The sequence below is a fragment of the Camarhynchus parvulus genome, chromosome 13, assembly GCF_901933205.1.
Source record: "Camarhynchus parvulus chromosome 13, STF_HiC, whole genome shotgun sequence".
NCBI classification, from domain to species: Eukaryota; Metazoa; Chordata; class Aves; order Passeriformes; family Thraupidae; genus Camarhynchus; species Camarhynchus parvulus.
Window position 1 is genome coordinate 13,342,390 of NC_044583.1, and position 21,986 is coordinate 13,364,375.

The 21,986-nt window shown below is 44.0% G+C and overlaps 1 protein-coding gene across 2 annotated transcripts in view; it reads left to right on the plus strand.

Moving 5' to 3' along the window:
- Nucleotides 1-2,219: 2,219 nt before the first annotated feature.
- SGCD (sarcoglycan delta) overlaps nucleotides 2,220-21,986 on the plus strand; it is a 309,200-nt gene continuing 289,433 nt past the window's right edge. Inside the window, exon 1 of one of the 2 annotated variants that reach the window (XM_030957170.1) lies at nucleotides 2,220-2,273. The gene's annotated coding sequence lies outside the window, so the exon portion shown is untranslated. Of the gene's footprint in view, nucleotides 2,274-2,700; nucleotides 2,744-21,986 lie in introns of those variants that run through there. The other variant, XM_030957171.1, reaches the window with a different exon arrangement.

The window sequence follows — 21,986 nt, forward strand, 5'->3', positions numbered from 1 at the left end:
TCCCTTGAGGTCAGGAGCAGCAGCTGCTGCTGTCACTGACCCCATAACTTTAAATAATCTTAGCTATGGCTGTGTGTGGCACATCTGAAATGTGATTAGGGCTTGCCCACTTCTGGGGTACACACTGTCCCCCAGCTTGGGGATATATTTGGGATAAAACCACTGGAGCTGGGAAGCGTCCATCATTTATATTTCACTTTGCCCAGTGGACTGTTTTCCTATTTGTATTTGTCTGTGGGAAAAGACAGGACACATAAGTCTGATTTCAACAACAATATGTTTGTTGGTCTGGATTTTTCATCACTGTGGGCTGAGGCCTTAGGGAAACATATTTTTTTTATTGCTTTTTTCCAGTAACTAAATGGAATTAGCATTCCCTGCCATTGCTGGCCAACAGAATCCACTTGCAAATCAGTGCAAGCAAAAGACAACACCAGTTATAAAGTACTAAAAAGTGAAGTACTAAAATTAAAAGAATAACAGACAAGAAAATGAAGACCCATAGGTCAAAATTGTTGCTTGATTAACTTGATAAAATTTACAGTGCTTGATACTTCCCGTTTTGCTGATGTGCTTTTGTTTTCTTTTGGTCTGCCAGATTACTATTTTTTTTAATCTGGAGATAAGATTAAAAAAAGATAAGACTTTTTTTTTTAATATAATGTACAACAGGAATTTTTCATATAATGTACAACAGGTGGAAGGAGTGCATGTGGAGAGGCTTTGGTGTAGGGTTATATGTGGAGCTCCTGTTCTTTAGTTGGGAAATGATTTTACAGACCTTCAGTGAACCAAACCTGGCACTTCACTGGAATTTTAAGGAAAGGGAGGGTCCCAGGCCCTTAAAGGGAAGGGAACAGCAGCAAGCGGCCATGTGATGTAAAGCTCTCCTTGAACACAAGTTTAACCTGTCCTAGCAACCACTAGTCAGTAGCTGCTGAACTTATTGCAAGTTCCACCTTGATACTGAGCTCCAGAGTAAAACGTGGAAGGAAAGCACTCATTGCCATCTGCTAGACCCAAAGCATTTGCATATGGTTGCAAAACAACCAACTTTTTGGAGTACAAAAAACCCCATTTGCACTGATTCCCTCTCCAACACATGGAGCTCCCAGGGAAAAGGAGCTTTGCTGCTGCTGGAGCCTTTGTACAACTCTGGGTGGCCGAGCCCCTGCTGCCACTTGGCTGCTGGGCACAGTCTGCTTTGCTAAAAGGCTTTGGCAGGGAGAGGGATGGGGAGAAAAAAAAAGAGAAGGAGGAAAAAATCAATTAAAAAAAGGAGGACTGGAGAAAGCAGTATCCATGGTAGGGCAGTGAAGCTGTTGAAGGGTCTAGAGCACAAGTCTTAGGAGGAGCTGGGGGTGATAACCTGGAGAAAAGGAGGCTCACAAGAGATCTTATCTATTGCTACAACTACCTGAAAGGAGGCTGTAGCCAGGGGGGGCTTTGGCCTCATCTCCCAAAGAGCAAGCAGTAAGAGAAAACAGCCTCAGCCTCCGACAGGGTAGGTTTCATAGGATATAAGAAAGAAATTCTTCACAGAAGGGATTGTCAAATACTGGAACAGATTGCCCTGGGAAGTGGTGGGGCCAGCATCCCTGGAGGTATTTCAGGGATGCGCAGATGTGGTACTTTGGGACACGGCTTAGCGGCGGGCTTGGCAGTGCTGGGGTAGCGGTTGCATTTGATGGTCTTGATCGTAAAGGTCTTTTCACGCCTGAACGACTCTGTGATTCTACGAAAGGGAGGGGGAAATGGGGCAGGTGGTTGGAAAAGGGAAAGGGGGCAGGAAAAAGGAAAAGGAGGCAGGAAAAAGGGAAAGGGAAAGGCAAAAGAGCGATGGGAAAATGGGAGGGAATGGCGAGAAGGGGAGAAATGAGGAAAGAGAAGAACAGTGGGGTGAAAAGGGAGAAAAAGCAGAAAAGTCGGGGGAAGAAAAAAGGAATAAAAGGCGAGGGGGGAAAATGAGGAAGAAAAAGAAGAGACTGAGGAGGCAGCGGCGCTCCCGCCGCGCGGTGCCGGCGTCGCTGCCGCGGGTGCGGCGGGCGAAGGCGCGGCCGGGCCGGGCCGGGGCGGGCCGCAGCGGGGGCCGGGGCCGCGCCTCTCCGCGCCCCCCGCGGGCCGGGGCGCCGCGGCCGCGTGTCGGGGGCGGCGCGGCTGCTGCGCCGCGGCTCGAGCAGCGCCGCGCCCCCGCTGCCGGAGCAGCCGCTCCGCCGCCGGCCCCGCGCTCCGCCGGCATGATCTCCTGAGGGGCCGAGCCCGCCCCCGGCCCGGTGAGTGCCGCCGCGGGCCGGGCCCGCGCTCGGACTTGGCGGAGTTTGGGGCTCTGGCCGGCGCTGCCCTTCGCGGGGGGACGCGGCCCTTGGGGTGCTCCCCGCGCCCCGGCGAGTCGCGCTTTCCCCGCGCCCCCCTCCTTCACATCGCTCCCTCACATCCCTCCTTCACATCGCTCCCACTCATCTCTCCCTCGCTTCCCTCCTTCGCATCCCTCCCTCGCAGCGCGGTGGCTCCGTGTTGGCATTCCCGGAGGGAAAAGTGTCTCTTGGCAGCGGGCGGACGCTGCCCGGCCCTCTGGAAGGCTCGGCCGAGCTGTGCGGGGGATGCTCGGTGTCGGAGCGGGGCGAGGCTCCCGTGGGGAAGGGACTCTGCAAGTGACCCTCGGGCTGGGGCTGCCGGGCTGAGTGTTCACAGCGGGCATGTGCCGGGGGCTGCGGAGAGCGCCTTCGGCACCGGCGAGCAGCAGGTGAAAGGAAACGGGCTCAAATCGGGCTGGATCGGGGAAACGCGCTGCGAGCCGCGGGGGATGCGGCGCTAACAGGTGCGGTGGTCGCGGCTGCTTTGGTGCCGGGAGGGGTTTCCGCACCCCGGGCGGGTCTCGGGAGCCGCTGCCGGGGGTCGCAGCCGCTGCCGGGGGTCGCAGCCGCTGCCGGGGGTCGCAGCCGCGGGCGGGTCCCCGCAGCCGCCCCGGAGGCGCGGGGCTGAGCGCGGTGCGGAGCGGGGCGGTGGGAGCCCCGCGGGATGCCGGCTCGGAGGTGCCAGGTGATGCTCACAGGTGAGAGCGAAGCTCCAGTGCTTCCCGCATGGATCGGTGTTTCTCCCCACGTTGGGAAAATGTATCCGGTAATGCAAACTTTCAAAGAAAAGTAAGGGGTTTTCAATGAGAGGCTCGTTTCGCCGCGTTTTGGAGAATTTCTCAGGGTTGTTGATGATGCACTTTGTTTTCTGGTGGTCTTCTTAGGGAGTAGCTGATGTAGAAGATACCTTTTGGTCTGCGGTATTAAGAATGTTTGTTGAAGTGTCTTTGTTTTAGCGTTTGTGAATTTCATGTATAATATGTAATAGGAAAAGAAAAAAGTCTGGTATAAATATATATCAGACTATGAAAGGGTATAAAGCCCATGGAGCTAAGTGCTTCCTGTTAAGTCAACTTTTAAAACAGCTTCTCCCTGGGCAGTAATTCACATTTTTCAAGGGGAGAAAGGATGGGTGCAATTGAATTGTTCAAATTAAGTCAAAATGAATTGCTTAATATTCAGAGGAGTTGATGAATGAACCATTAAATCAACACTTGCATAGCGTTTCATTGAAAAGAAAAATGAACAACTCTCCATTGTGTGCTGGGCAGAATAGGTCAGCCAGTGACGTTGCTACATCAGTGTGCTGAACTGAGTCCTCCTCCTGCTAACAGATGTGTTTGCTGGGTGACATTCCTTAGGCATGGGAACGAGCTCCTGTGCCCTGTGTGATGAGGATTAGCATCTGCTGTAAATGACTGTAATCGTCCCAGCCTCATCTCGAAGGAGAGAAATCTTGGTTAGGTTTCATTTGGCATAAATTAACATAATTTTATTGACTCCTCATGTTGATGTATGTCTGTTGAGAATCCACTCCTGTATTTCAAGCTATGTTTTTGTTTTGTTCCTCCCCCAAGGAAAGGCTATATTTTTGAATGCCAGTTTGAGGAAGAAATTATACTGATAAATGGAAGAATAAGGGTCATTATTTTGAAACAAGATTCCTTGTAGTAAAAGCTGTTTTCAGAGCATCACCTCTCAGCAATACAGAGGGTGAGCCTTGCTTCCAAACCCTTTGATTAGCTTAGGCACAACTGTTGCAGTAATCTTCTTGCCACAGAAAAATTACCTTTGTCTTTGCCCCTTTTAGTCCTTGAAATCCTTGTGTTGGAATGCACCGAGGATGTTGACTGTATCCTTATTGTGCTTTCTGGAAACTTCCAACACTTTGAAGAGTCGTGGATAGTACGCCCCTGATGTTTTTCAGTTGCACCTCTTTGCGTTGCAGGTAGCTTGGAATAGCTAATTTTGCTGAAAGCTTTTAAAACTGAAGAAGTGACAGCTCTTCTGGTTTGTGCATGTAAACTGAGTATTGCAAAGGGGAAATTATGGAGGTGGGTTTTATTGTTTGTGGTGGTTTTTTTTTTCTTTCTTGTTTTTTTTTTTCTTTAAGGCTTAGAGAAACAGATTATCCAGGTTCTAGCTGAAGGTGGGATTGTAAATTGACTTAGGATTTGAGAAAGCTTCCTGCCTACAGGTCATTTGACCAAGAGAGAGAGCTGGTGTGCAGCCCTTCACGCAGGCAGGGGCATTTATTCAGGTTTATAATTACACAGAATGTGTTATGTAATGTGGTCTGCTGCTGTTTATTTTGGGTGATGTGTATGGACCCAGCAGTCCTGCACAGATCTTTGGGTGATGGGTTATTAGCAGGGTGCAGTAGGAGTTGCTTGGATGTATGGGGAGGTTTTGTGAGGAAGCAGAGGGACAATTGTGTGTTTTCCTCATGGGAGAGGAGGTTCTGGATCTGGAAGTGCCTGTAGGTAGTGCCTGATGGTGGTGTGCATTTCTCAGATGTTTTGTTATTCTTAAAGGCCAGGGTAGCTGCAGGTATTTTTGTGCACCAGCAGTGTCTGGTTTAGAGTAGTTTTTATTTGCTTCTGATCGTCCTTAGAAATAAAAGAAGTAAAAAAGTTTTTTCTGAAAACCTATTGTGCCTTGTAAGGATATCCTGCTGTTTCTGTTTCTTTGCTTACTATTCTTCTCTGAAATCATAATGCATTTCTTTAGTTCTTTTGATAAAGACTTTAACTCAAGCTTACTGGAAAATAGTCACTCTATACTGAGAGAGTTCTGGCATCTTATTGACTTATTTTGGGAACAGTGGAGAAAAATATACAAGATTCACTTTCATTGATTAAATCCTCCAGGGCAATCTTCTAACACTGCAGTTCTCTGGGTGAAAAATTAACTTTCTTCATTGTCTGCTCCTGCTTTTATTTTGTTTGTGTGAATCCCAGGCTCTGGTACCAGTTTACATCAGTCCCTTAGGTGTGCTTGGAGTGGAAGGTATCTCAGTGGGAAAGCTCACACACATTGTCACTCTCTGAGCCCATTTGTCTCTGGCCACCACCAGATGCCTCAATCCTGTTGGCCCTACAGCAGTCCCAGAGGATTTTGCACCAGCCCATGGTTCTTATCACCTGTGAAATGTGTAAAAAAAAAAAAATGTTAACAGCTACCTCCATGCTTTTCCAGAGGTTTGGGCAAGATAGCACTTCAGGTGCAGCTTAATGACAAACTTTGATTTATGAGGTAACTGAAAATGTTTGTATTTGTTGGATGTGGAGTGAAAGCATAGGAGCTTTCTGCATTTCATCTGCAGCTTTTCCAGCACAATGTACAGCCAACAGCTTGTCTCTCATTGATTTTAGTAGCAGATTTCTGCTGAATATGCCTGGAGTAGTTTGAAAACATACTAACTTTTTGGGGGGCAGTAACTTACTAAAGACCATAAAGAACTTTGCAATGTCTTCTTAGATAACCTTGAAAAATCTAAGGTTTTAGCTACTCTTTACATTCTCCCCCTGCCTGGGTTTAAGATGGATCCTATGGGAAGGCTGCTGTGTTTTTCTTTTTAGGGGCAGATGTTTAAAAGAAACAAAAGTATGCTTTCCCCCACCCCCTGATCAAGGGCTGCTATGACTCCTGTACCTGTGTGTTTTCCCTGTGAATTCTTTGCCTTCTTCCTCTCTACCTCCATCGGCTGCTCTCAGTAACAAGTCACGTCAGGTGAGCTGTATCTGACTCGCTTGGAAACAGTTCAAAAGGATCCCATTGACATTACCAGGCAATGGGTCACGCTTGAAATCTTGCCATCCTGGTGTTAAGCCTTTTCTTTTTTTTCTTTTCTTCACTTGCACCTTGATTTCTGACATATTTTTAGCTGCTGTGAATTTGGATAGAGCTAGTGAAGAGGGATTTGGTATTGGGTTGTTTTTCTTTTTTTGTCTTTGAGAAATAGGGGATTTTATTCTTCACTAAAGATGGAGCCCTAGGGTGATTATCTGTTTTTCTGCTTAGCAAGGAAGGATGGTGGTTCCTCATGGAGGTGAAAACTTTGTAACATCTCAGGATTGCCACTCAGTTTAACCCTAGAATCTGATATGGATATTTGAGCTTTCTTATTTTTGTTTTTTTGAATTAATAATACTTTTAAGATTGTGGTGCTGCACAGAAAACTCCATGAATCTAATGCATTGCAGAGTGGTAAGCTTGGTAGTGTTTGGTTATAGAAATATATCTATTATTTCCCCTCTTGTTGCCATAGGGTTTGTCAGGTTGGGTGCTGGAGAATTACCATGAGTGCAGAAGAGCAGTGCTGGGACCACATCCAGGGACGTGCTGCCCACTGTTGGGACGAGCCAAAATTTGCTGTGACCTCCCCAGGAGATGACATGCTGCTGTAGTGGCTTCACCTGCTCCTTGCGTGGAAGCCATGTGAGCAGTTAGTCTCATTTCTTCTTTGGCAGTGTGGCAGCAAGGGGAAATGATTTAATTAAAAGCTTCCTGCCTTCTCCAGGGGTTTCCCTGGTGGGTCACCAGCTGAGGCTCTGCTTTCACCAGCCTGGAGTTGAGCTGTGGTGTCGGCAGCCCCAGCCTGGCTCAGTTCACATCTCTGTGGGCAAGGAAGGAGCAGGAGGCTGAGCACATCTCTCTGCCCATTTCTTGCCTTTTTTTTTTTCTTCTGTGAGCCTGAGAAATAAAGTTTGTTCCTGTGTAATCCTGACACGACTGAAGAACCTCTTGCTGCAGGCAGCTCTGTCACTCTCTGTAGTGCTTGGATCGCTCAGCAGAGGGAGAAGAGACCATAAGGCTGAAGGCACCCAGGAAAAGCCAGAGCCACGTTTCTCTGACAGACAGCAAGGAGAAGAGTCCCAAAGCCTCCCTCCCTGCTTGATTTTTTTTCCCCTCTTCTCTTCTTGTTTTGAAGCTCAGAGCTAAGCTGTGATTTTTCACCTCTTAATCAAAAGTAGCTGCCTCAACGTGTAGGTTAATGGACTATTTCAGATGGCAGAGTGGGTGACTGTGATAGAAAAGATGAGTCCAAATCCAAGAAGCAGCATGCTTGAAAAAAATCTCATACATCCAAACACTTCCTAAATATTCAGGAGCTTTCCTAAATACTTAAGAAGAAACGTTGGAGTTGACCTTTAGTGACTGAAGCTTTACAACACATCCAGAGATAAAACAAAACAAAACCAAACCCTTTGAATTAGTTGCAATTCAAGCAGCCAGTAAAGCCCATGACTCATCTCCAGGTCAGATTTTTAACTGTCGTAAATCAGTGCAGCTCCATTACTTTCCTAGGCACTGTGCCAGTGGTGCCACTGGCTGGAGGGCTGGCCTGCTGTTTTTTGGGGGGGGATGAAGTTTGAACAGCAGATTGTGAGATTATGACAAAGTTGTGGAGTTTTGTTTGGGGTTTTTGTATGTTTGTTTGGGGTTTTTGTATTTTTGTTTGGGTTTTTGTGTGTTTGGGTTTTTTGTGGATAGGAAAGATACTTGTTTAAAGAACAAAACCTGTCCTCAGGCTAATCGACAGCATTGCTCAGTAGAGATTTGCTCCCCTGCAGCATATTGTGAGGAGATCCAGGAGAATTAGACATTTGTTTTTTTTGTCAGAGATGTCGGTTTAATGTGATAAGAAAACAGCTGCCACATAAAAGCAGGATGCTGAGCATGAAATGGAACAAAACCAATGGGAAGTTCCTGCAATTTGATTGAACAAATCAGTGTTGTGGAGACCTGGCTGGTTCCCTGTTGAGGGTGATGTGGTCAGCTTTGGGGCTGTGCTCTTCAGAGCAGAGTGGTAGTGCTCCTGCAGTACTGAAATTAATGAGGTGCCATTTACTGAGGGCTTGAGGAGCTGGAGCAGATGAAGCTGTTGGCCCTGATAGAGGCAGCTGCAGTGGAGCAGCCTCCAAACTTTCCCCTGCACAATCAAAGGGCATGACCTGCCTGCAGTGGGCACTTCCTAAATAAATGTGGTCTCTTAAAGCATGAGCCAGGAGCCCACAGGGGGTGAGGATAAGGGTCGTAACTCTGTTTTAGACAGGGAAAATGTGCCTAGCAGGCAAATGTGGAATGTGCTGTTAGGAAAGCAGAAGGAGCACTGTTGAGAGGTGCTGGTCACCCAGGGAGGACCAGTTAATGAAGGCTTTCCCATCCTCTGCACTGGAAATCCAACCAAGGCCAGCTCTGAGTTTACTCTCCATGTTCTTCCCTTCCCTCCAAACCAGTTATGAAGAAGGGTCTGTGTTCCATCCCTGCCAGAGACCAGGCTCCATCCCTGATTCCAGCCCTACCTGCATGGGCCTCTCATGCTCTGCTCAGGGCAGGCAGAGGGTGACCAGGAGGAGCTGATGCTGTTTAACAGCCCAGGAAACACCTCTCTCCACAGGAGAGTTTGTCTCTGCTGGATAATGAGCTCTGCTTCACTCGGGACTGAGTTGCTGCAGTAGGGATCAGAGAGAAGCACAAATGAGGATGCAGCACTGGGCACTTCTACAGCCTCTTCTCTCCATAGCAAACAGCTAATTAACTGTTGGGCTGCTGCTGGCCTGGCTTCCTGGGCAAGGATCTTGTGCAGTTTGTCTTGCTCCAGTAAGTTTCTGAAGTCTTTCAAAACTGTGCATTGCAGCAACACCCCAGCTTTTATTCTGACTTTTAGGCTTTTGCAAGTGTGACATCTGATAGTGGAGCTGGGCAGTGAAGCTTCAGCTGAAGGGAGAGTTGTTCAGGTACAGAATGCATAGCCACGGGTTGGGGTTTGAGAGCCTTTCTATGATTTACAAAATAACCTGCCAATGTCTCTGTTTATATTTGAAGTACAAAATCCTTTATGCAGAAACCATAAACGTTTTTTTGGGTGGCAGCGTGGGCAGCCTCGCTCCTCTTGCAAGTTATTTTATGGCTATAAATGGGATGTAAGTGGATTTTCTGCCTTGTACTATCTGTCTGAAGGAGGATAAAATTCACTGTTGTTACTGTCATGCTCAGGTAAAACAGTAACCCTGCATTTTAGCAGTTTTACCGAATGAAGTTCACAGATACTGCAACTTCAAAATTTTATTTTTAAGTATACATGACTTCTTGAAGAAGTGAAGCCAAAATATTCTTTAAATCAAGAATTCACCTTACTTAACCTGACTGCACTACAGAAGAATCATAGCCCTCACAGGGTACAGCTCAGTTTTCTGCTTACATGTTGCTCCTGAAGAGCTGAATTATTTTTCAGGTTTTTTTTCACAGAGCTTGCACTAGTGGTTTGCAGGAAATCGTTAGCTGTATTACTGTTTCAGTATGGGCACTGGGAAATCCACTTCTATCTGTTCCTGCTTACCAGTGTGCTGCAAAAGGCTTGCCTTGCATGTACTGAAACATGATTAATTTGGGGGGGTAATGATGAAACTGCAGTGCTTTGATAGGTTGATTATTTTATGCTCTGCCAGAAATGGATACTTAAAAGAAGATATAAGATCTGAAAAAGATATTCAAGAGCCAGTTACTGGTTTGAGTTAGCTAATAGGGAATAGGCCAATCCTACTGCTACTGGTGTCAGTGAAAATACTGAGAGTCAAGTCAGGCATACAATAATTAATTACCTAGATGATGGTTTTTGAAGTTGTGAATAAAAGATTTGAAGTGCTGGTTGAATTGTCTGAAAACTAAATCTGTTAGATATTTTTCTCTTTTTTCTCCTCTTATCTTTGTTCCCCTTCTTTCTGTCCAACTTCTGCTGAGCAGCAGCTACTTCTGAATTCCTCTGCCCAGCCTGGTGGATCTGGCAGATGTAGCCCTTATGCAGGCTGATGTTATACACCATTGCATGTTTAATTTCTCTATTTGAAAGTAATCTTGAGGGTGTGTATTTTATTGGTTTAGGGGAAAAGCACCTGCACGCTGATTCCTGAGTGTTACAGTAATGAAGTTTTCTGGAAACAAGTATTTCCTGAAAGAGCTTTGTGAAGTCAGAGGTGAATGATTTTAAGTATCATGTTTAACAGTTGTCTTATTACTGGCATGGAGGACATTATAGTTATTATCATTGAGTCAGATATTGAAAAATGGTGCACTTAAATGTCTCCATTGTTCTTCTTTTCAACAGCACTGTTATGAACTGCCTTCACTGAAAGGTTGGAGGGGGATAGTACCTGTGAGGCTGAACTGGTGTTTGTGGGAATAGTTGAATCTTGTGAAAAATAATACAAAGCATGGAAGCTTTGTGAACAGCAGAAGTGTTTCTTACATGATTTTGTGAATTAGTAGTTTCTATGTAGGAATTTTCTCAGCATCAGAATGTCCAGCAAGTCAGGATTTTTGTCATTCTATTTTTGGCTCATAGAGAGGAAGAGGCATTAAGAGCTATGGGGATATTATTAAAGAACTAAGTAAAAAATGATTTCTGCAAATTTTACATCCTGGGCATTGGTGGTTACTCATGAACATGGTGTGAAAAGCTATGGTGGGGGTGGAAATTATGCTTTCAGGGATAGGGTCAAGATATGAATGTGTTGCTGATGTAACAGAGCAGCTGCCTCACGTGGTTGGCTCCGTCCTTGCTTGTTGTTTGTCCAGGAAAATGAGATTTGGTTTTCAGGTGGGAAAAGGCTGCTTTATCATTAATGGCACAGAATCCCTTGGTCTTCTTGTGCTAAGCAAGAATGTTCTTACAGGGATCAAAATATTTCTTTTTTGGCACTTCTGTTTTCCTTCACTTATGGGAAGCTTCTGATCTGCTTGAATTTGGCTTTTCATCTAGTTTGGACCTGAATCTTTGGGTTACAACAGCATAAATTGTCTAAGGGACCTGGGGTGCTCCAACCCAACCTGAGCCTATTATCTGGTATTTTAGGTGTTCAGTGCTGTGCTTATGAATACTCTTTATACACAAAAGTTGTTTTTTCCCCTCAGCTTGTGAAGGCAAAAACCAGAATGTGCAGCTTTTCATATGGAAATAGAAAATAGTGTTCAGTTAGCTTGAGCCTGCCCTTTTTGGGAAAGGAGATTGCTCTGGAGGGTGTTTTTTCTTCTCTAACTTATGAAGCAATTTGAGTCTAATCTACTCCATAATTTCAAGCCTTGTATGATATTTCCCATTTGTTACTCTAATAAGACCAAAGGTAAAATTTTATAGCACATTGTGAGCTGAATGGTCAACGTCTTATTAAATATTTTTGCTTCCAGGGCAGGTGGAAATGAGAGAAGTCTCTTGCAGATCACAGCCCAATTAATACAATTTATCTAAACATGCCCTGGCTTATCCTACTTACACTTCACAGGGAAGTAGAAATTGTGCTGTCTGTATGTTCAACCTCATGAGAAAATAAGAGCAATGCAGGTGGTCAGACAAAAGGCTCATGTAGCCCAGCATCCTGTGTGTGGTATGGGTCACACCTGGGTGGGTTAGCTCTTCTTCAGGCTGTAGAGTCCCAGTGTTCTCCTACTTCTGTTTAATTCTTAGCAAGGTGAAGCTTTTCACTGTTCAGAAATAATTTTGGTCTTCTGATCCATCACATCATATGATGTCTTCATATGTTTTCTTTTAAAGATGACTTAAGTAGAACTAGTTGCATTTCTAAAATGCAGATAAATTATGAGTTTCTGACATGGTATTTTGTATTTCAGCCTTGATACCTTTCCCTAGAAGTTCCAAAATTATTTGCTTATTATTTTTGGGTTGCTGCTGAGCTGGTGTTTCCAGAAGGTTGTCTGTAGTGACTACATCTCTTTTCTGCATTAGAACAGCTAATTCAGAGTCTGTCAGTCTGTGTGGACAGTAATGCTCCTTTATTTCAGTGCAATATTTTGCATTTATTAACATTTAATTTATGCTGTCATTTTGCTGTCCAATCCCAGTGTCTTGAGACTCTTCTGCAGCTTTCACGTCAGTTGTAATTTTACCTACTCCTAATTGTTCTGTATTTTCAGCATAGCGTGGCATTTCATTGCCTCCCTGTTCCTTTCTCAGACCAGTAACAGGTATTTGAACCAGACAGGTCTTAGCAGAGATGCTGAGGTGATGTGTTATTTCCTTACTTCCAAATGATGTATTATTTCCTTTATTTCCTTTTTTTTTTCCTTCCAGTTGATGATCCATAAGATGCCCTTGTTTTCTCTCCCACCATAGCCTGCCTTTTTAAAGGCTTTTCTTGACATTCCTTGAGACTGTTTGCTGAAGGGTTTGGGAAAAGCCTTGTGTACTGCATCATCCACCTGCATGTCCCTGCAGACCATGTCCCTTGTTAACTCCTTCAGGGAATTCTAACAGATTGTTGTGCATGACTGCTCTCTGCAAAATATCTGGCTCTTTCCAGGTATATCATGCACCCACTTGTTCAATTCTTTATTATATTTTCTATCAGCTCTTCTTGTATTGAAGTTAAACTCAGTGGTCTGTATCTTTGAACATTTGGCTTTTTAATGAAATGTTCAACTGTGGGAAGACAAAGAAGTGGAGTGTGTTTTTTGTGTGAGATTTTGTGGGTATTATGGTTTTTGGGAGGTTTTTTCCCCCCTCTGAACTATAAGGTTGCAGCTTTGTTCAGAGTTGTAGGGTCAGGATCGGAAATCATGGAAACAAGGCATGGCCATCACTGGCACATCCCCACAGTGTTATCACGTTACACTGTGTGACACTGCCAGATTTCACCATGGAAATTTTCAAAGCGGCGCCCTGGGGTTTACAAGATCGACTTTATCAATGGTAATAAGCTTTAATCTATTTATTGCAAGGAATAAATCAAACACTAGAACTAATGTGGACTGAAACCAAATGTTGTATTACAGTTTTAAGCCTTTCTTGTATATACAATTATCAAGACACAGGGCTGTGTGCCCACAAGAGGAACTTTAATTTCACATTTTAAAGGTTCCAGAAATAAATTTACAAGTTGGGAAGAGACTTTTGTTTTACTCTCTGTTCATTGCTCTACAAAACCCTAACAGAATGCCATTCCTGCAGGCTTCTGACGCCAGCATTTGTCACTAGCCTTGGATTGTGACTCTGTTTTATAGAAAATTTAATGCTGGAAGCTTATCTATATTCTCAGCAGGAGAATCTGCAATATATATATGAAGTCTTGTAATGAAAAGCCATAGGAGAAAGCTGCAGCCCTTGTAAACAGCCACCTCAAGAAGGGCTGGCTGGCATTGCAGGATCTATTTTGTTTTGCACTTTGGTGGGTCTCTCCTGAGGCACCACGTTGTGGTGGATACCTGTGACCTCGTGTGCCAGGGCTGAGGGAGCTGCCAGTCCTCTCCACTGTGGCAGGAGAAAGCATTTACTCATTAAACTGTCATTTTCTTCACCGAAGGCTGGGGAAATCTTGTCCATGGGTTACAGGACTGTCAGGTGTAGATCAGCGCGCTCTCCAAATTTTGTCTCATCAAGAGTGTTCTGTCTGGTCCACTATGGTGACCTTGCACTTAAAAGGGTCATTTGTTGTAGATGAATGTACTGCCTCCTAAAGAAAAAACCTGGGCTACCTGTTTTGTGAGGCCCCTGTAATAGCCTCAAAATCTTGTGATAAAATTGAAACAGCCAGTCAGTGGAGGACCTGGACATAAAATTCAATGATGTTTCCCCTTAATTTTGTTGTTCTCCCTTCCATTCTATCTGGGATTTGCTGTGCTTCGCTTGCAGTTAAAAGTGAAAAGCTTTTGTCATTCATGGAGCAGCTGGGCTCTCAGTCCTGAGCCATTTTAGGGTTGTGGCACCCAAAAGGAATAAAATTTCCACAATTCCAGTCATTTGGTCCTGAGAAGGCAGAGCCCTGAATGTGACATGGGTTTTTTTTAAGAGGACTCCCAAAGACAGAGATGGAAAGAAAGTCAACAGAGACAATTGTGGATCACAAGAAGCTCAGGTTACAGATGAACCTGCAATTGTCAGTGCACTATTTATGCCTCCAGCCAGCCAGTTTGGTCTGTTCCATTTAATTTCAGAGCTAACTTCTTGTCCCAGTGCTGTAATTTATGATCCCCCATACATGTGACCACTGGTTTAATTGTCCCTTTGCACAAAGAGTGAAAATACTGTGGGCAGGTAGAAATAAGGCCTGAAGTGTGACTCATTCTTGAGTGAGGTGAGTTAGAAGCACATTTCAGAGAAGTAAGAGAAGGCAGCTCACCTGCTTCTGAGAAGGTCTAGAACTGCATGGGAGCTGAGAGGAAATTCCTGCTGCTCCACTTGTGGAGATGGAGAGAGCCCACTTTGGGTCAGCAGGGTTACTTGTGCACACGGCTCATGGTGCTCGAGCCCTGCTGGTGCTGCAGTGACCTGGAGGGGTGACAGGTCCCAGAAGCATTGGCATCTGTGTGTGAAGAAACCCTCCAGCTTTCCTTCCTCAGACTTGTGATGTCTTACAGAAAAATTAAAATCTTCACTGGGGAGAAAGCACTGAACTAGTTTTGATCATTGCAATGCCTTGATTTCCCACTCTGGAGTGTGCAGGGCTGATAGCCACATGGGTGTGAGCAGTTTCTTGTTCCAGGCTGTCCTGCCCAGTTGCTGGCAGGGTTGGGCAGTGCCCTGGCATCTGCCTTGGCATGTGTATGGATGTAAGCTGCTTTCTAAAGGTGCTGCATGAATATTCACTGTGTGTCAGGTGCTGGAAGGTGCCTTCGATCACATCTGATCTCGCTGGGTTTCATTGCTCTTGTATAAATAAAAAATCGTTGTGTCAGGTTTTTCACACAGGAGGGCTGATATTGGCAGTGGTACCTTGTTAAAATGAAGGAGTGTCTGTCTCATTACAGATAATGTGAGCCCAACCTGCATTTTCTGCTTTGTGACAATATACTGCACCAGATGAAAGTTCAGTGAGAGTTATGTGCAAGTTCAGAACTTTATTACTGTTTCTCAAGAAACTGAGAGTGCTTGTTACTTGGGGAGAGGTGAGAATTTGATATTTGCTTTCTTTTTAATTGTACAGTAATATAAGAGTTGTTGCAAAGGATAGACATGCCAAGGAATTACAAAATCTGATTGATGACTGTTTTTACAATGCGATTTGTATTGATGTTCTCCTTAAAACAAGCTCTCTGGTTTTGCTTCTGTGCATCCTGTCAGCATGAAGTTTGCTTTGTTCAAGTTTATAGCAAATATGTATCTTTGTATTATTTTTAGAGGCTGAAAGATGAAGTATATGACTGTAGTGTGTTGCAGGTAGTAAATGTGTAATTTATGCTTGTGGATGGTTCAGGATATTGTGTACTATTGTAGCACACCAAAAATGAGACAAAACTCTTGAGATTGTTGTCACTACAATTAAGCAAGAATTAAAAACAGTGTTAGGTGTCCAAATCCCTCTAGCATGTACTGAAAGCAGCATGGCCAATAGCCATAGACACATACAAGTTCAGATATCTAATTTGGGAGCCTCAAGGCCACATACAGTCACCAGAGCTGCCACAGGGTGATTCAAAGCTCTGAATTTAGAGCCTGATTCTCTCCTCTTGACTATGTGAGCAATTGAGTTTCTTGACTTAATGTTTAAATTAGCTGCCTAGATTGAATTGATTATCCACCTCTCCTCTCTGCTTGCCTTTTGCTGTTTCCTGATTCCTTTCTCTTGTTTTTTTTTTTTTTTTTATTTTTGAAAATTATCTAGTAAATGATAATGGATATGGATAGTGGATTCAAGTGATGGAAAATATACCTAAGGAAACTGAGAGTGGAAACACTTTCCTCTCTTGAAAAATTGCCTCTTGTCTCCATTTTGAGCCTTGGTAGGTCTGGCTTTGATTTTTCAGACTCTGGAACTCTGCTAGATGAGGGAGCCCTGTCACAGGAGATGAACTTCCCATGTGCAGGAATTACCTAGCTGTAATTAGGTTCCTTCACCTTTTAACTCATAAATTAAATATCCTTACTTCCTTTATTCTCAGGCATTTCATTCTGATTAATAACCAAGTATGGTGGTACTATTAAGCTGCTCCAGCCTCAGTGTATTTTCATAAGCATTGTGCCAGCACTCTGCACTAGTGGTGTATGTAGATAATGTGGGAGAGATGGGGAAGCTTCTGGTGTGGGGACAGTGCAGAGCTCCCTGTAGTTTTATGGTTTGAGAGGGGTTGTGGGTCAGTGGACATCAGGGTTGATTGTGCATTGAAGAGAAGTCCCCAGAGCAGTGGGGTCAGTGATTGCAAGAAGCCCCAAAACAGAGCACTTGCCACAGGGAAAGCAGCTGGAGGGAGGAAGGATGGGTATCTATCTCAGGAGTTTCCTCTTACTTTTTGTATTTGTCTTGCTGGTGGCATTTGAGACACTTCCTAGAGAGAAGAAAGATACGGGTTGGTTTTTTTTTTCAGGCTTTTTTTTTGTCCTTCCACAGAAGCCAGAATTGTTTTTGCTGTTTATAACTGAGATTTAGTAATGCTGTTGTTTCTGGCGTGCCAGCTGGAGAGACCCAGAAGGGAGTACTCCTCTGCCCCAGCCTACCTCTGCAGGCTGGGCTCTTTTCGCAGGGCAGGGAACACATTCCTGGTTATCCCATTCTCAGATAGCAGCTGAGCTCTTCTTCTGTTTGCAAAGACAAGAGTTCCTTTTCTGTCACACTCGTTTATTTTGAGTTGAGATAGTGAAATCCCAATCTTCTTTTGTGTTTCCATCGGCCTGGATGACAGAGCCGTCACGTTCAGGGGAAGGAGGCTCAGATAAAGCAGCTCTGGGTTCCTGTGCCTGAATTTCCCCCTGCACAGGGCTCTGTCCTCTGCAGTGGAGACACAGGGCTGCAAGGAGGCAAAATCAAGATTCCTGAGCAGGCTACAAACTGAGCAAGCCATTTCTCAGTTTCCTGCCTTTTTTTTTCCCCTCCCCAAGGGGTACAAAGGTGTGGAACAAGCCATGTGAAAGCTTATGTGGATTTCCATTGAAAACAGACAAAAACAGAAGTCAAAGCTAAATACAGTTTTGTAGCAAAGCTGAGAGAATAACTGCATTGTCATTAGGATCACAGAAAAGTCAGCACACCAAAAATATTAGAATATCAAATCAATGAAAGTTATGCAGAAGATGACCAGTCCATCCTCTGGTTCACTTTGTGTTTGCATGCTGGCTCATGCAATTTTCAGGAGTTTGTTTTAGCTATTTGCATGGCTTTTAATTTTAACTGATTTAGGCTAGAAATAACTGTGCATTCCCTTCAAGAAGTTTTTGCTAAGCATGCCTGGTGTTTAGCGAATAATAATGATCAATAACAGAAAATTAAATCCAAGAGTTGTCTGTTCCTTTGTCTAATTAACCCTGAGAATTATCTCCCTGTGTTCCAGCCCTCTCAAGCTGGATGAGAGAGGTGCACAGGTAGCTTTAGTAATAACATGGCACAAGCAGCTTAGGACATGTTTTGATGGCTCTTTAGTATTTTGGATCAGTAATACTTTTTTTGGCAGCATCGAATGTGGGGAATGCATAATCTCTCTGAGCAGCCAATTAAAATGACTTGGATGGCAAGTTCCTCTCCTTTTTCCTCTTGTGTGTGGCTGTACCCTTCCCATCAAAGAAGTTGTATCTTAATTGGCAATCCCCCTGCATCTGCTCACTCTGTCACCCCCCACAGAGAGGCACGGTGCTTAATTAAAAGGGAGTTGGTGTTTGTTTATCTCTGGAATTTCGCTTGTGCTTTTGTAGAGGTTTCAAAGGTAGATGCATTTATAGAGACCTTGCAAAGTAATTAATCCTGTAATATTATGACTTAAAAAAAAAAAAAAAAAAAAAAAAAAAAAAAAGCTGAGTTCACAGGAGATGGGAAGAAGCCTCAAAGTTGCCAGACTTGGTATGGATGTTGGAAAGGGACCCACCAGAGGAGCCAGTCCTCCAGTGAGGGTGATATAACCGCCATGAAATGTGGTGGGTTTGCTGCACCACTTCTCCAGTGTGCTTCTCCTTGTGAAGGAGTGGCTGTTTCTGGAAGTGGCAAGGTAAATCTACCATCAGAGAAACTTTAACTTGGGGCTACTCAAATGAGCTTTCTATGGGGAAATGTGTTATAATAATGAAAAATACTGAAATCAGCAACTCATTTCTGCTAAACCTCTGTCTCGGGCCCTTTGGAGTTATGTCTGATCTTTAACTCTCTAAATTACTGACAGAGGACTGCATACTTCTGTCATCAAGGTTTTTGTTGAAATCCCTGCTGAAGTACAGTGGGATCCCCTGAGAGAAATGTGAAGTTCTTCACTTGGCTTCAGATACCAGTGGTCTGGAAAATACTGTTTTTCATTTTAAGAGAAAATGAGCTGGATGAGGTTCTTGGGAGCAGCATTTTCCCAATGCCATGGCTTTTTTGCCACCTCATATCCTTCCTCTTGTTCTGCCCAGAGGAAGGCACATTGCCAGGGATCCACTGGCTGGACTTTGGAGAGCACAGTCATCCTGCCAGGCTCTTGCTAGGACTGGGCTGACCTTGGGCTGGGAAAGCTGCTCTGTGCCCACCTCTTGCCTGTCTCTTCTCATGGCTGAGCTTCTGCCATGCCAGACATTCTGTGGCTTCAGCCCTCTGTGAAGCTGAGGGGTTTTTGTATTTCACACCACTTGGGTTTAGAAAAGATGCTTAAAATCAGAGGATAAAATATATAATCATTCTGAATTGGGTTTCTTCCCCCTTTCTTTCTTCCCCGTGCCAGTTGCTTGTTTGCCAAGGCTGAAATAAAGGCAGTGGTGGCACAGTTGTGACTGGTGGCAGTGGCACATACGTATTTCATAGACTCATAAGGGACAATGCTGGAGTTTATCTTGCATGAAACAATGCTGACATCTCATGATTGGAACCATGCTACATAGATGGGCAAGGAGTAGCTGTGCATAACTGTGACTGCTCTGGCATGGTTTGAAATGTGTGCAGAGTTGGAAAAGCCATTTGAATAGAAAGCTGCTGAGTGTTTGGGATTGACTCAGTGATGTCCTTTCACAGTGACTTGCAGGGCACTTGGCACAAAGCTGTGGTTTAGTCCCTTCTAGACTTTGGCAGTGCTGGACCATGAGCACAGCACGCTCAAGGGGACAACAACAAAAATAAATAGTGAAATTGCATTTATGCTGGTGGTGTGGGCCAGAAATAAAGCTGCTGGGTAGATCAGTGAGAATTGTAGTACTTACTCTACCTCCACTGGTTCATTAAATACAATGAATCTAAGCAAAAAAGGTCACTCTCCTGCTTTCCCTTAAGTTCAGAGTGATCTTGCTAAAGTGGGCCTGTATTGAGCTCTCTGGTGTGTGGTAGGAGCAGGGATTGGAGCATGAAGTAGAAAGTATTTAGATATGATGTACTGTAAGCTGTGTTTCTGCTCCCCTGAGCCAGAGAATTTAACTGCATGTCTAATGTAGTTAGTGCAGAGGCAAATCCGTCCCTTGCTGTGCTCACTTGGGTGGGGGAGGAGGAAGTCAAAAATCAAAGCATGAATTGCCTGAAATTTTGGTGATATTTTCAGTTTCGTTTGTTTGATTCCTAGGAAGTGGGGGGAGAGGGTGTAAAGGGAAGCTCTTCTGGAGTGGAAGTGCTATAAAAGGAATAGGAAACCATTGAACAAATGGATTTTCTGTTTGCTTTATGCACTCTGCTTTTCAGTTCCATTAGGACACATTAGACTCGTGAAGGTGACCAGCGAAATTGTCATGACAAAGGTTTCTGCAAGGAGATAAAAATAAATAAGTTAGCAAAGAGTGACTGGAAAGACCTTACCAATTACCAGTTCTTCAACCTCCTTCCTTAATTTTCTTGTGAGCTAATACGATAGGAGGAGGAGGAACACACCTTCATCAGAATGCTGCACAGGAGAACAGGGTTGCTATTAAAAGCCCAATAATGACTTGTATCGGTTTATGCAGATTTGCTCTGCTGGGTTACTCTGTGCCTGGCACTTGGCAAAGCACAGATAACATTTAAATCAGGCAGTAAGTGTAATTAAGTACTACCCTTCAGCGCATCTCTCCTTTTAAGACATTTTTATACACCGTGATTTAGAATATGACAATTGGGTGAGATTAAAGCAGCAAATTGTGCCTATAAAACAAGCCCTGAGAATAGCAAGGGACTGTAAAATTTTATAAAGGGGAATACAGCACATGCCTCCAATCCGATAAAACTTTTGTGAGCCGGGAGATTAACTGTGAAATACAAATAAGATGATACAGTATGCATAGCATTGAGATAGTAAATTACTTGTTATTGTAACAACTTATTCCTTCTACCCTGAAGAATTTCTTACTTAACTTTTCCAGAAAATCTCACCATGTGAATGATTCATTAACTCCTGGAGGTGTGGAGGGAAGGTAGGCAGTCAGACAGCAGTGGAGTCCCTGTGGGGAGAGCAGTGGTGTAAATGTAGTGTGAAAGATCATCTGTGCTGAAACACATGCAGTCAAGCTTGTGATTGGTTTCTTCCTCAGCTTCAGTGGACTTGTATTTGCAAAGTGAAAAAAAAATGCTTCCCTTATTTCAAGTCCTTAATAAGACCCATTGAAAGGTTTTCTTGGGGAACAAAAACATTGCTTGATGTGAGAAGTCTAAAATGTTGTTTTCTGTGGGCCTTGACTGTGTTTGGCTGATTTGGTTCTGCTGCACTTTGAGTGCATCTGAGCACCTTCATCAGCTTCACTGGTCACACCTGAAAAAAAAGGCTGTGAGCCTTTAGGAACTTCTTATTTAATTTGTAACTCTCAAACCTAGAGTGCCACAAGTCACCTCGACACATCACAGCGAGGTTGTCACTGATAGCAGGGAAAGGCGGTGACTCCTGTGATATTACTGGTCCCAGAGGCTTCTGCTGTTCATCAGCTGTTGTGTTATGGCATTGTCCTTCACAGTCTTATTGATCTCACATTTTCTCCCTTTCTTTTCTGTTCACATTAATCCTCCCTCATTCAGTCTTGCAATGCTTTTTTTAGATTTTTAAAATTGATGTCTTAATTACCCTCAATAGATAACTTCATTGTGCTTTATTAAGAGCCATAGAGCCTGATGATACTCAGCTTAAATGTCTGGTGAAGGCATGCAGAACCCAAAAGCCTGCTCATTTCTTCCCAGCTGTATTAGTTGTACACAAAAGTTGTGTTGCATTGAGCCCATTGCATGTCAGTCACGTTAAAAGGAAGATTGTGCATCTGGAACAGGGGGGAGGATGATGACTGCATTTCTTACTGTCTGTTATTCTCTGACCACCTTTGTTCTGCATAAAAGAACCCAAACAACTTTATGACACTTAGTTTTAATGATGTATTATGTAAGGAAATAGTAAAACGGGAAGGAGAGCTTTGAATTATTCTGGAGGAGAGTATTACATTTCAGTAATAGGACAGTTGGGTTTTAAAGGCTGAGCATCACTGCATTATGAACAAAATATAAGACCAGGCCATGAACAAATAGCAGGGTGAGGAAGGAAATGGAGAAGAAATAAGTAGGAGCTTCTGATGAAAATGCAGCTGTGTGGGCAGTCAAGCATTTTGGGGGCACATGTCATGCTCAACCCTTGTTTTGATTGGGGGGATGTTTATATGTGTGCTGCTTTTATGCTTGACTTCCTTTTGACTTTCTGATTTATTGTTCAGTACCACATTTATGTTTGAGATTGTTTTGATATTGTTAGGGAGATGTCAATACTTCTGAATCAACGTTAAAAACATTCTGGTTT